The sequence below is a fragment of the Diabrotica virgifera genome, chromosome 6 (genome assembly GCF_917563875.1).
Source record: "Diabrotica virgifera virgifera chromosome 6, PGI_DIABVI_V3a".
NCBI lineage: Eukaryota > Metazoa > Arthropoda > Insecta > Coleoptera > Chrysomelidae > Diabrotica > Diabrotica virgifera.
This window is the reverse complement of record NC_065448.1, coordinates 167489595-167502793: the sequence shown is the minus strand read 5'-3', so window position 1 is coordinate 167502793 and position 13199 is coordinate 167489595.

The following is a 13199-nucleotide window of genomic DNA, read 5'->3' as shown; positions in this document are numbered from 1 at the left end:
CAAAAACTTACATCGGTCAAACTGGTATTACCAAAGAATACTCCATCCAACAAGAAGCGAAAGCACCTGTCGGTTCCTTTGATGTTCAGGGGACAGAAATATCGGTCGGAGAATGGTAGGGGTAATACTTCACACTACACTAAGAAAAGTAATGAGGAATTCGTTCAAAACAGTAGGAAATTTGAGTTACACTGAGAAACAAAGTAATAATTAAAACTATAGTGTTTTAAGTTGATCTATTTAATACGAATTGTATTTTTTTTTCTGTAAAATTTAATATAACCCATATATCACTTTTGTTCAGATAAGTAAAAAGGTTTTAAGTTAAAAATATCGATTCTGACTAAATTTTTTAAACTATGTAAACGTGATGGATTTTTAATGCTTATGTAGTTGAATTTAATAGTTAATTTCAAAATATAGATGAAAATTTCTATCGATTTCTACTACTTTTTTTTCGTACGGAAAAACTTGTCAAAATAAATATTTTTGACCCAAGACCTTTTTACTTAGTACAGAATTATACTTTCAAATTTTCTATTAACTTTGTCTTAGGTTGATGACTTTTTTTGTTTCCATTTAAAAAATGTCTTTGAATGTCTATTGACCTCCAACACCACCATATTCTCGCTGCATGAGAAAACTCTGCGGCTGAGCCTAGAATGACTTTATTCACCTTCGATTTCTTTCTGTGCATCTGAAGTTTATGGAAACTCTGGTTGTACTGTACCAAATTCAATTCGCCTGGATATATAACAATTATCCCATCACATCTAGCATCTAATACCTGGGAATTAATCTATCAGCTGACAACAATATCGAAGAAGAGGTAAAACAACAAATATTAAAGCCAGTAGAACGGCCGGATGCCTAAACGACCCAATTTGGAAAAACAAACACGTAAGAGTGCAAACAAAGGCCCGAATATATAAGTCAGTTATTAGGCCAGTTATGACTTATACGGCCGAAACAAGACCAGATACAAGCAAAACAGAAAAACATCTGGATACCAACGAAATGAAGATCTTAAGAAGGATTGCTGGAAAAGAACTACAGGACAGGGTAAGAAGTGAGGAAATCAGACGCATATGTGTGGTAGACAATATAAATACCTGGGTAAAGAACAGAAAAGAAGAGTCAAATCGACATATAAGCAGGATGTTTGAATCAAGGATAGTAAGAATAGCCAGGGATAAGTCACCGTTAAGCAGAATAAGTATAGAACGCCCAAGGAAAAGCTGGAATGACAATTTAGGGACAGAATGAAATGCACCGTTGAAGAAAAACAGGCAGTACTGCCTATATAAAAAAAGAAGGCATCAGATCTAGCATCTAGCCACCTAAACCTGTTCTTATTTTGTTTCCAATAGGATCCACATCCAATTTTTTCGTATACATATACTCATTCCTAACATTATCTTTTCTAGTTATTCGCTAGTTCTAGTTATTGATAACACTGGTTTAATACGGAACTTAACCTAACCCTAATGAAGCTCTGCTTTCACACAAAATTGTCCAGTTTCAGCTGTATTCGCTCTCTCTAATTGTTACCGTCTGATACATCTCTTGTACCACTCTCACATATTCAGCCGGCACTCCTTTCCTACTTAGTACCAATAGGTTTCTGGTAACTTTGCTATATACCTTCTCAAGATTAATATAAACACTATGTGTAAGTCTTTCTCTTCCACACATAAGTTTTTCCCTCAGCTGTCATAAAATAAAAATTGATGTTGTGGACCTGCCTTGCATTAATTCAAAATGACTTTTATTTCTAGAACCGTACACTAAATTTTGTATATTTCAAATGTTGTATTACGATAACGAAAACTTATTTTGAATAGGGTGCTAAGACACATAGTTAATGATCTGAACAAAATTAAGCAAATGTTTGTTTACTGGAAATAAAATAATACTACTTATTGCAAATTAAATAAAACACTAAATAGCTATGTTTAAATTGTTTTTATTCTTTATTAAAAATCTGGGAATGAATAATTTTAATAGATAGGTACGAATATGGAATCATCTAAATGTTTGAAAATGAATGAAAATGAATCACATAAATGTTTAAAAGGAACTTCTCTCATTGTCCTACGGTCGTGTACCTGCTACGATTTCTCGGTACTGAAAACAGAATTATTTGTTCACGATCTAGTGGGGCATCCCCGCATCCCAGTACGAACCACACAAGAAAATCCACCCTTGCGTGGAGCCATCACAATGAGAGTTTATTTTAACAATAGATAAATATGTTTAATAGTATTATCCTTTTTTCTACAATTCGAAAAGACTAAACAACACAATAATTTTACAAATACATTCACATTATTTGTTAGGTTCAACAAACAGTTGTTAGGGGTTAGGTTGAGAAATAAGAAATAATACATGAAACATGGCGGATCGTACATGCGCAAAGAAATTTGGATCGTGAAATAGTCGATGCTTTCGCTTCTTGTTGGATGGAGTATTCTTTGGTATTACCTTTAACAAACGTATAGCAGAACATAATAGGGCTTTCAATAACAGAAAAACGAATCATATGTACGCAATTCATCTTCTAGCTAGATCATAATTCTTCTTTTAATGAACAGTTTCAAATTCTCCATATTAAAAATAAAGGCCCTCTAAATAAAAGCTATCTTTATTAAAATTTATGGAAATTAATAAATTTAAAATACAGATATAATTTTGAACGACCAACTTGAGACAAACAGCTCCTTACTGCTCAACCTATTAAGCAGTGGCGTAGCGTAGTAGGGGCGGCAGGGGCGGTCCGCCCCGGGCGGCACTTTTTAGCGTACGTTCAGAGTGGACGAGCAAAGAGCAAAGAGCAAAGCGGAGAAATCAAACTCATACTGGCAAACGGAGGTGCACAGAGTGCTAGCAAAGAGCAAAGCGGCGAAACCAAACAAGTTTGATTTCTTTGGTCCATGTAGTGAGACCGCTCCCGTCTGAAAAATTTTTTGATTCGGTTTCTTTGTCAATTCCTATTCAAAAATGTCCCCTTTAAACAAATCTGAAGAGCACCGGGCGGAATTTTTGGGCAGAAATTGTTTAAACAATTTTATCTACTCTATGTTATATTATGTGTAAGTTTTTAGTTTGTGAAAACTGTCATTATAGATAGCAGTGCGTGAAGTGTTTAAAGTGAGCGTGAAGTAACAATGTATTTTAAATGGGACTTACTTTTTCGCACTGTTTTTAACACACTTTCATATAATCAAATATCCTTAACTTTGGCGTTGTCATGGTGATGACATAATGAGCAATAAATTACGACAAAAGTTTTTACAGTTTTGTGGTTTGAAAGAAGTTAAAATTTTTAAATGTCAAAGTTCTAAAGATTGTAGAATAGAAATGAATTCCAGTGACGAAGAGTTACAGTTTTTTTATTTGTTTATGGTAGAGTAGATAAAATATTGTATGAAACTGTGCATGAAGTACTTTTTGCGAACTTACGCGATGTATAGCACTCGCTCCGCTGTCGCTCGTGCTCTAAATATCGCGTGCGTTCGCAAAAAGCATACTTCACGAACTGTTTCATAAATAACTATTTTTAAACAAATACAAAAGATCACGTTTTTTTGCTCCGGAACATATATTTTTAGACGAAGTAGTTTTCAATCCTAATAGTAAATTATTAATATTGAAAATATTAAAAATATTACTAAAATATTTTTAAATTGAAAACTTATTGGTACACTTTCCTGGTGACACCTCCAAGACTTCTACAATTTGCAAGTCAAATGGATGCTGCAGTGAAGACGAGAGGGAAGGAATTCTACACTATGCAATTCACATCCCCCGTCTGCAGCTGGTAAAGTTCCAACGGAAAAATGCACCTAGTTAGGCCGCACCTACATTGGATCCGATTTTCTCCGATCAGATCAGATCCGACGTCGGCCGACGTCGGAATAGAAAATACACCCATAGTATTAAATGGGGGTGCCTACATCGGATCCGTTTTTCTCCGATCCGATCAGATCAGATCAGATCCGATATCGGCCGACGTCGGGAGTAGCTTCTCCTATTCTCATCGAGAAGTGTTTGGTTTCATTCCGATTGGTTGCACGTTGAGTTGCAATTTTAGTTGCAAGTTGGTTGCAAGTTGGTTGCAAATTGGTTGCAAGTTGGTTGCAAGATGGTTGCAAGTTGTTTGCAAACTGGTTGCAAACTGGTTGCAAGTTGGTTGCAAACTGGTTGCAAACTGGTTGCAAGTTGGTTGCAAGTTGGGGGTTGCAAGCTAACATGTTTAAATATATTCAATGTCATCATCTCAACACTTCATCGCAACTTATTGTCGGTGGTCGGTGGTCGGAAGATTACTGAACCAATGTAGGCACCCTCGCCGGAAAACCGGTCTGATCGGATCTGATCTGATCGGAGAAAGACGGATCTAATAGGGCTTTTCATCGACTGTCATTTGTTTCGAGCTTCTGTCATGTGTCACATAATATTGATATATCTACGCCATACGTCTGTGGTTTGTATTGTTTATATACCAATAACGTATGAAGTAGATAAATTATTATTAAGTGACACATGACAGAAGCTCGAAACAAATGACTGTGAATGAAAAGCCCTGTGTGCACTTACTCTACGGAGTAATACGACTATAAAATAAAAATGTATACCACTTTTATTCAGTTCGCATTTTTCTTATTATATATTTTTAGGTTTTTTGGGTTATTCTAAACAAAAAAGGTATCTTGTAATTTTTCCCAAAAATTAATAGCGTTCGAGTTATAGGCGATTTAAAATCTGAAAAATGCGAAAATACGCATTTTCGAGGCTTAAAAATTCATATTTCAATTAGTATTTTTGAGGTTACCAGATACTTAAATTGATGATTAAACATTCAGCTTCGATTCTGAATAGTGATCGCGTCTAACCTTAATTTATACCGTTGTTTTTTAATTGTTAAATATGCGAGTTTATCAGATTTTTTTGCCGGTGCGGCGCGCTCTATTTCAAAAATCTCCTATTTCCTCCGAAAATTATTTTTTCTAGATTTTTTGGGATATTCTAAATAGAATAAGTTTCTTGACTTTTTCTCAAAAGTTAATAGTTTTAAAGTTATAAGTTAATAAAAAACTCATTTTTGGATTTTAAATCGCTTATAACTTTAAAACTGTTAACTTTTGAGAAAAATGTCAAGAAACTTATTTTATTTAGAAAATCCCAAACAATCTAGAAAAAATAATTTTCGGAGGAAAATAGGAGATTTTTGAAATAGAGCGCGCCACACCGGCAAAAAATCGGATAAACACGCATATTTAACAATTAAAAAACAACGGTATAAATTAAGGTTAGACGCGATCACTCTTCAGAGTCTTGAGGCTCAATGTTTAAACTTCAATTTAAGTATCTGGCAACCTCAAAAATACTAATTTAAATATGAGTTTTTAGGCCTCGAAAATGCGTATTTTCGCATTTTTCAGATTTTAAATTGCCTATAACTCGAAAACTATCAATTTTTGAGAACATTTACAAGATACCTCTGTTGTTTAGAATGACCCACAAAACTTAAAAATATATGTTCCAGAGCAAAAAACGTGATCTTTTGTATTTGTTTAAAAAAAATTGTTTAAACAATTTCTGCCCAAAAATTCCGCCCGGCACCCTTCAGATTTGTTTAAAGGAAATTTTAAAATATTTTTAAATAGGAATCCACAAAGAGACCGAATCGGAAATTTTTTCAGACGGGAGCGGTCTCACTACATGGATTACTGTGAGAGTAAAGAGCAAATATCCTACCGCTCCTATCCATACTGCCGAGTGGAAAAAACTAAACTCTCGTCTAGCGTAACTACCCGCTATTAGCACTTCTTTGCTCTTTGCTCTTTGCTCTTTGCTCGTCCACTCTGAACGTGCACTTTTTGCTCTTTGCTCTTTGCTCGTTGCTCTTTGCTCTTTGCTCTTTGCTCTTTGCTCTTTGCTCTTTGCTCGTCCACTCTGAACGCGGCCTTAGGGGGCCGCAAAATTTAACAATGAATAATAAAAATATTTTGTCAATATTTGAACCATTTTATATTTTTATCGCAACTACAAATTCGGACCGATTGAAAGGAGCACGGAATTTTTCATTACATACTTATTTTGTGACGAATTCGGGGAATTCCTTTTCTTTGAATGATATTTTGTAGTGACTGGCAACAACGTCTATACTGACTTGTGGGAATTCCCCGTTTATGGCTAAAAATCAGCACAACTTTTTTCGGCAATTTAGAACGTTGCTATTTTTTTTTCTCGACACATCGTTGGGAAGTTCTGATAGCAGCTACAGGCCAAAGAAGGATTCAAGACACGCGGTGGAGTGCAAGAGGCGGTGCCGTAAATGTGACATGGCATCATTACAAAGACATTCTCGTCACTTTGGAAAAACTGACAGAAGCAGGTGAAAGCTTATACACTAGGACATATGCAGGTGCTTTACTAGTTTCGATGTAGTCATTTTCCTTTCTTTGTTTTTTGGGCCTGTGGCAACCGGTGCTACATGAAGTGAATGATGCACAAAATACAAACAAGGAGACTTGACATAAGATTGTGCACTCAGAAAGTAAATGCTTTGCAGATGATATTGACCATGTAGGGTATGCAAAAATATGTGTGAAGAACTTGGAATTTCCATAAAACCTCGGAGGCGCATACCAAGAAAGCATATTTTCGATGACGGAAAAATGAGTTGAGACGAAAGCTGTTTTCTTCGTTAGATAGAGTTATTGTAGAAATTCGTGAGCATTTTCAACAGCAACAGAATTTAATGGATAAGTTTGTTTATCTTACGCCGGCTATATTATTAGATCCAGACAACACTTAATGTAATCTAGACTACGCATCTGACGAAATTGACGAGCAGGGTTTCAAGCTGGAAAAACTTCGACTGCGGACTTTCGTTGCTGCTACAGGCAACGAAATTGATTAATGCAGGCTCACTTGAACTATTTCAATTTATTGTTAAATCCAAGCTGGAAGATACTCTGCCCAATATTTTAATGATGTTCCGAATATTTTTCACAGTTGCTATAAGCAAGGCCAGCTGTGAGAGGGGTTTTTCAAAATTGAAAATGGTTAAAAATTATTTAAGATCGACAATTATTAGTACTCTGTACTCTAAGATTAACTAATTTGGCTATTTTGTCTATTGAGCAAGAGGTGTGTGATGCGATAGACATTGATGGTGCAATAAAAGATTTTGCTCTTAAAAAAGGTAGACGTATAAATTTTTAACTGAAGACGGAAGTTTTGTTTTTAATTCTAACAAATACTCATATTACTTTTCAATAGAAATAAAACTATAACATTATAGTATCGTTCTAGTTCTAATTAAAAATTGATTTTCTTTAATTTTGTCGATCGTCAAGGTGTACCTAATCTTAAGTGATAGGTACCTAAGTTATATCAATGTATCTAATTGGTTAAAGTAAAGGAATTTTTGTAATAATAAACGTGATTGTAAAACTTAGATAAACTTTTTTATTTAAAGTCCAACCTGTAATGCAAAATAATAATGACTGTTCTCGCCGAAAAGTTCTCTATAATTAATGTATGTAATGTTATACAATAAACTAAAATACCTAAATAAGAGGGCGGCAAAATTGTCTTCCGCCCCGGGCGGCCGACACTCACGCTACGTCACTGCTATTAAGTTAAAGACTTTGAAGTGCAGACACACAGTAAACTAGATCACTTAAGACAGGCATTCTGCCGCAACAACTGTAGTGACATTAACGCTCAGTTAGTGTTCTGGGGTATACTATACCCCAGGTACATAGATACTTCTTTTATTACTATAAAATCGAAAATCGATAAAATAGCGCCTAGTAGCTGTAGTTTATACATGTTTTGTCGCGATAACCTTGTTGCTAGATGCCGATACAATTTCATTTTGAATTAGGAGTTTGTCAAAGATGGTTGGGGTATGTCATACCCCGATTCACTACTGTTATAACTTTTAGTTGTTTTGTTTTCTGGAGGTAAAGTACATGATATTTTGATGTTCTTTGAGAACTACAATGATTTTTATTTTTTTTTAAAGGCAAATTATAACAGTACTTTTGATCACACGAGGAAGATAAATTCGCCGTTCACAATTTGCCTTCAAAGACTGTGTCATGTGTTTCTGTTTTGAACAAATCAAAAAATGTAATCCTCTTTTTTATTTTGCATCATGATGATACTATAATTGAAGAAACTAGTGAAACGAAATTGTCTGAAATTATCGGCTTTTAAAATTCAACCAAAGGCGGTGTAGACACATTGGATGAGTTATCTATCTGCTAATTACAGCGGGTCAAGAAACAGCCGCAGCCGTCGTTGGACTTTGTTCGTTTTTGAATATAGCTGGAATGAATGTTCAAGTTATATAACAACTACAAAAAACTTTAATCTGAAAAGACGAATGTTTTTTAATGCAGCTGATTTTTGAGTTTCGAAACCAACGAAGACCAAATCCGTCCTTGCTTTGACCACTACGTGATAATCTGATAATCAGCAACCAGAGGTACACCAATTTTGACCTACGCGACGTAGGACAAGAAGTAGATGTTTTGATTGTCCAAGAAATAAAAATAGGAAGACATTTTACATAATATGTATGCGATGTGATACTCCAATTTTTTTGTAACAAGCAATCGTGGGCGTACTGGGAAAATCCACTAACTCCATTTTTTCAATTTTCACATTTTAATACCATTCAATCCACAAACATCAATATGTTAACAGGAAAAACCGTATATCTCCAAATTCGTCCTCCACCGTGCTTAAATCGGTACATTCAATGACACAGAAAATCAACAAACTCCATCTTTTAAGTTTTCATGAATAAAATAATGTTTTTTCAAATATCTTTATGTACATGTATGTGTACACCACCTGTGGTTAACATCCTTCAAAATCATATCAAGGTACCAAAACGTGAACAACCAGTGTACTCGATTTTTAAGAGGTAAGCCATAAGGTATAATAATGTTTAAATGCGTTTTTCTCAAAACTTTACTTTTGTGAGTTAGTGGATTTTCCCAGTACGCCCACGCAATAATTACATGTTCAAATTTGACCTATTTGGAGGAGTTCTAACTTTTGTATTTGTCGATATATCTCGGCAAACATTTTTTGCTTTACTTTGTATAATATTAGGCTAAGTTTCTTTAGAGTTGTGTATTCAATAAGATGTTTCATAATATCTGAGTGTATTATCGTTCACCCGTGTTTTTTGAGTGGCATAATTGCAATATGTAGCATAACAAGTCAAGCATGTCGGAGTGAACAGCGACTAAACGAGCTCTTACTTTTTCGGTGTTTTAAGTGGTATTTCCGATATAAAACTTATTGGTTTTTGGTTGTACGTGGTGTTTTTTATTAGTTGAAAGTCTAGGATATAAAGTGATATCCCTAAAGAAGCTGCAAAAGGTAATTTGACTTACATCCTATTTGATAACGACTCACATATATTCAAGCCATAGTTGCCAGCTAGTTTAGAAAATCTCAAACTATGAGTAAAACAACTAGAAGCACGTCTATATCTGAGGATAGTATAATCGATGCTGTGATTAATAAGTTATTGCCGAGATTAACTGCTATAATTAATGAAAACACAGAGAAACTTGCCAAAAAAATGGACGGCCTAGAAGAAAAATTAAATAGTGCCATTAACAAACTCTCAGCAGTTGAAACCATGATACAATCTAATAATAAAGAAGTTGATATAATTAAAAGTAAAATGGAAAAAATTGAACAAAATTACAAAAGGAACTCGTTAACTATGATCGGAATTAAAGAAGAGGAAAATGAAAATCTGTTAGCCAAGGCACTTACTATATTTAATGAAGGTATGAAGATCAAATGCGCCCATTGGGAAATTAACAATATTTTCAGGATTGGAAAATTTAATAAAGATCAGCCTAAACCTAGAACAGTGATAATTGAATTTGTGACAGTATTAAAAAGGAATGAATTATTCAATTCAAGAAAAGTGCTCAAAAATTCCGGTATGTATTTAAACGAAAATTTGACTAGTCAATCTTATCAACTGCTACGTTCTGCCAAAAGTAAATATGGTAACCAATCTAGTCCTGTCGCCAGGGGGGGTACAACGGCCTTCTTAATTCAGATGGACTTACCCAAGTTTTTTTTATGTATTTTGACCCGTAGAACACGAATTTTTTGGGTAACAGTTGATCCGGATATCGATAAGATTGTTATAAACAAAGAAGTTGAGGAATTACATAACAGCGATTTCTCGCAAAACAAAACATTTTTTTGTATTTTTTGGGTCATTCTAACCAAAAAATGTTCCTACAAGTTGTTTCGTAGGATGCATAGTTTTCGAGATAAACGCGGTTGAACTTTCAAAAAATGGAAAAATTGCAATTTTTGAACCCGAATAACGTTTGAATAAAAAATAAAATAGCAATTCTGCTTACCGCCTTTAAAAGTATAAGTCAAATTATATCTGTTTTGAATATTTGCATTGCTAAAAATTTATTTTTTGATTGTTAAAAAAAGCTATAAACACATACTGTTTCCCGTGCCTAATACATGCGTTTTAATGCATGCTACTTAGAAATAGCCCCGCTTGCACTTTTACCTCCTCTAGGTACTCGTTCGATTTTAAATGAGAAATCATTGAAACATCACTCAAGCACTAGGTGTTTATAGCTTTGTTTTAACAATAAAATAATACATTTTTGGCAATACAAATAATTAAAACCGATATAATTTTACTTGAACTTTCAAATGCGGTAAGCAGAATTGCTATTTTATTTTTTAATCAAAAGTTTTTCGGGTTCAAAAATTCCAATTTTTCGATTTTTTGAAAGTTCAACCGCGTTTATCTCGAAAACTATGCATCCTACGAAAAAATTTGTAGGAACATTTTTTGGTTAAAATGGACCAAAAAATACAAAAAAATGTTTTGTTTTGCGAGAAATCGCTGTTATGTGATTCCTCAACTTCTTGGTTTATAACAATCTTATCGACATCCTGATCAACTGTTACCCAAAAAATTCGTGTTCTACAGGTCAAAATACATAAAAAAAACTTGGGTAAGTCCATCTGAATACAGGAGGCCGTTGTACCCCCCCTGGCGACAGGACTAATCTGTCTGGTCTAGGAATGGAAAAATTTTTGTTAGAAGTGACAACAACGTAATGGTGATTAACGATATACATGATCTGAACTAAAGCGATTAAGTTAAAAAACTGGTAAACTGTAATGAGGTATTTATTTATTTTTAATTTCTACTTGTCTATTATGCGATAAGAAATTTATATGTTCGAAAATGTATGATTTTATGTCGGATATAAAATTATCATAATTATTAATTTGGAAGAAATTAAGGAATCTTTTTTATTTACTTATTCTTAATTTTTATGCAGCAGTATTATTATTTTATTTAGGTTTATAGTATAGAAAATTGTATCTCTTTTTGGGTGAAGCCGAATGTTAGTTATGGGTTATTAGTGTTTCGATTCGGGTTGTTGGGTTGGTTTTGTTTGTGAATATATTTTTATGTTTAGGTTATAACCGTGTAATTTTCTATCTTTGTAAAATTCATACTCCTTTTCTTACTCTTGTCGTTAGTATCTCGTCTTATTTCTATTTAAAGAAAATATGATTCATATTTATTACATTAGTTAAACTTTATGATTAAGAGCTCGTGATGTAAAACACTTACGATATCCACCCTTGATATATATTATCAAAACTGCCGAGGACTGAACACTAAGTTAAGCGATTTTTTCAGTAGTTGCTTGAATGACAACTATGATGTTATTATTGCTGTCGAAACATGGCTACAGGATAGAGTAATGGATGGTGAAGTAGTAGACACTTCAATTTTTAACTTAATAAGATCAGACCGGAACCTTCAGTTGACAGGAAAATCCACAGGTGGTGGAGTTTTTATTGCACTTAGAAAAAATTATAAAATTTTAAATGTAATAAAATATAACACTTTATTTGAAGCTGTTATAGTTAAGTTTAAGGTCAATAGTTGCAAGTACACCTTTTGTTCTATATATATATATACCTTCGGGAAGCGGGGGTAATGTGTATGAGACCGCATTTGAATGTTTACAATCTCATATAATGGATGAAGAAAATATATACCTTTTTGGGGATTTTAATATACCCAGTGTAACTGGTATACATATTGACAATAACATCTCTAATGACATTTTTGAAAAATTACAAGACTTTCTTGATTACAATGGATTTAAACCCTATAATAATATTAAAAATTTGCAAGGTAGGACATTAGATTTGGTAATTAGCTCGGATAGTAACTGGAATAATTGTACAGTCAGTAGAGATTGTCTCCCATTTGTTAAAGAAGATTTATACCATCCTGCCCTGGATATTGTAATTAAAACTAAATCAAAGCCAAAACTAAGTAATCAGCATTTAACAGAAATTCAGTACAATTATAAAAAATGTGACTTTCTTAGGTTAAGTGTAAGTATTAGAGATGCAAACTGGGATAATGTGATTAGGGAACAGTCAGATGTGAATGTAGCGTTAGATGCATTTTATAATATATGGAACAAGTTAATAGACGATTGTGTACCGAAATTTTGTAAATATGTAAATTTAAAAAAATATCCGGTCTGGTTTACTAAAGAAATTAGAGATTTATTAAAAGAAAAAGATAAATATAAAAAATTAAAGCTTGTTTCCAATTACTATGTAGATAAATATAAGGAATTAAGGAGTAGGGTCAATAAATTGATTAAGTTAGAGGAACGTAAGTATATAAGTAATATTGAAAATAATTTATCTACAGATATTAATTATTTTTGGAATCATGTGAATAGTAAGAAAAAAGATATCTCAAGTTTCAGCAATTACACATTTAAAGGGGAACAAATAACAGAGGAAAAGACTGTAGATGCATTTGCAGACTTCTTTTCATCTGTGTATTCATCAATTAAAGCCTCATATAATCTCAATTTTCCTGAAAATACTGTACATAGTGACAACTTTGTAATAAAATTCATAACCGATGCTGAATACAACAACGGAGTAAAAAAGATAAAACCTAAGAAAGCAGCTGGGACTGATGGGATTCCGCCGTATATTCTTAAAGCATGTGGTGAATGGTTAGAAAAACCATTGCTTCATATATTTAATTTAATAGTTTCCTCTAATAGCTATCCTGTAATATGGAAAACTGGTATTGTAACTCCTATATTCAA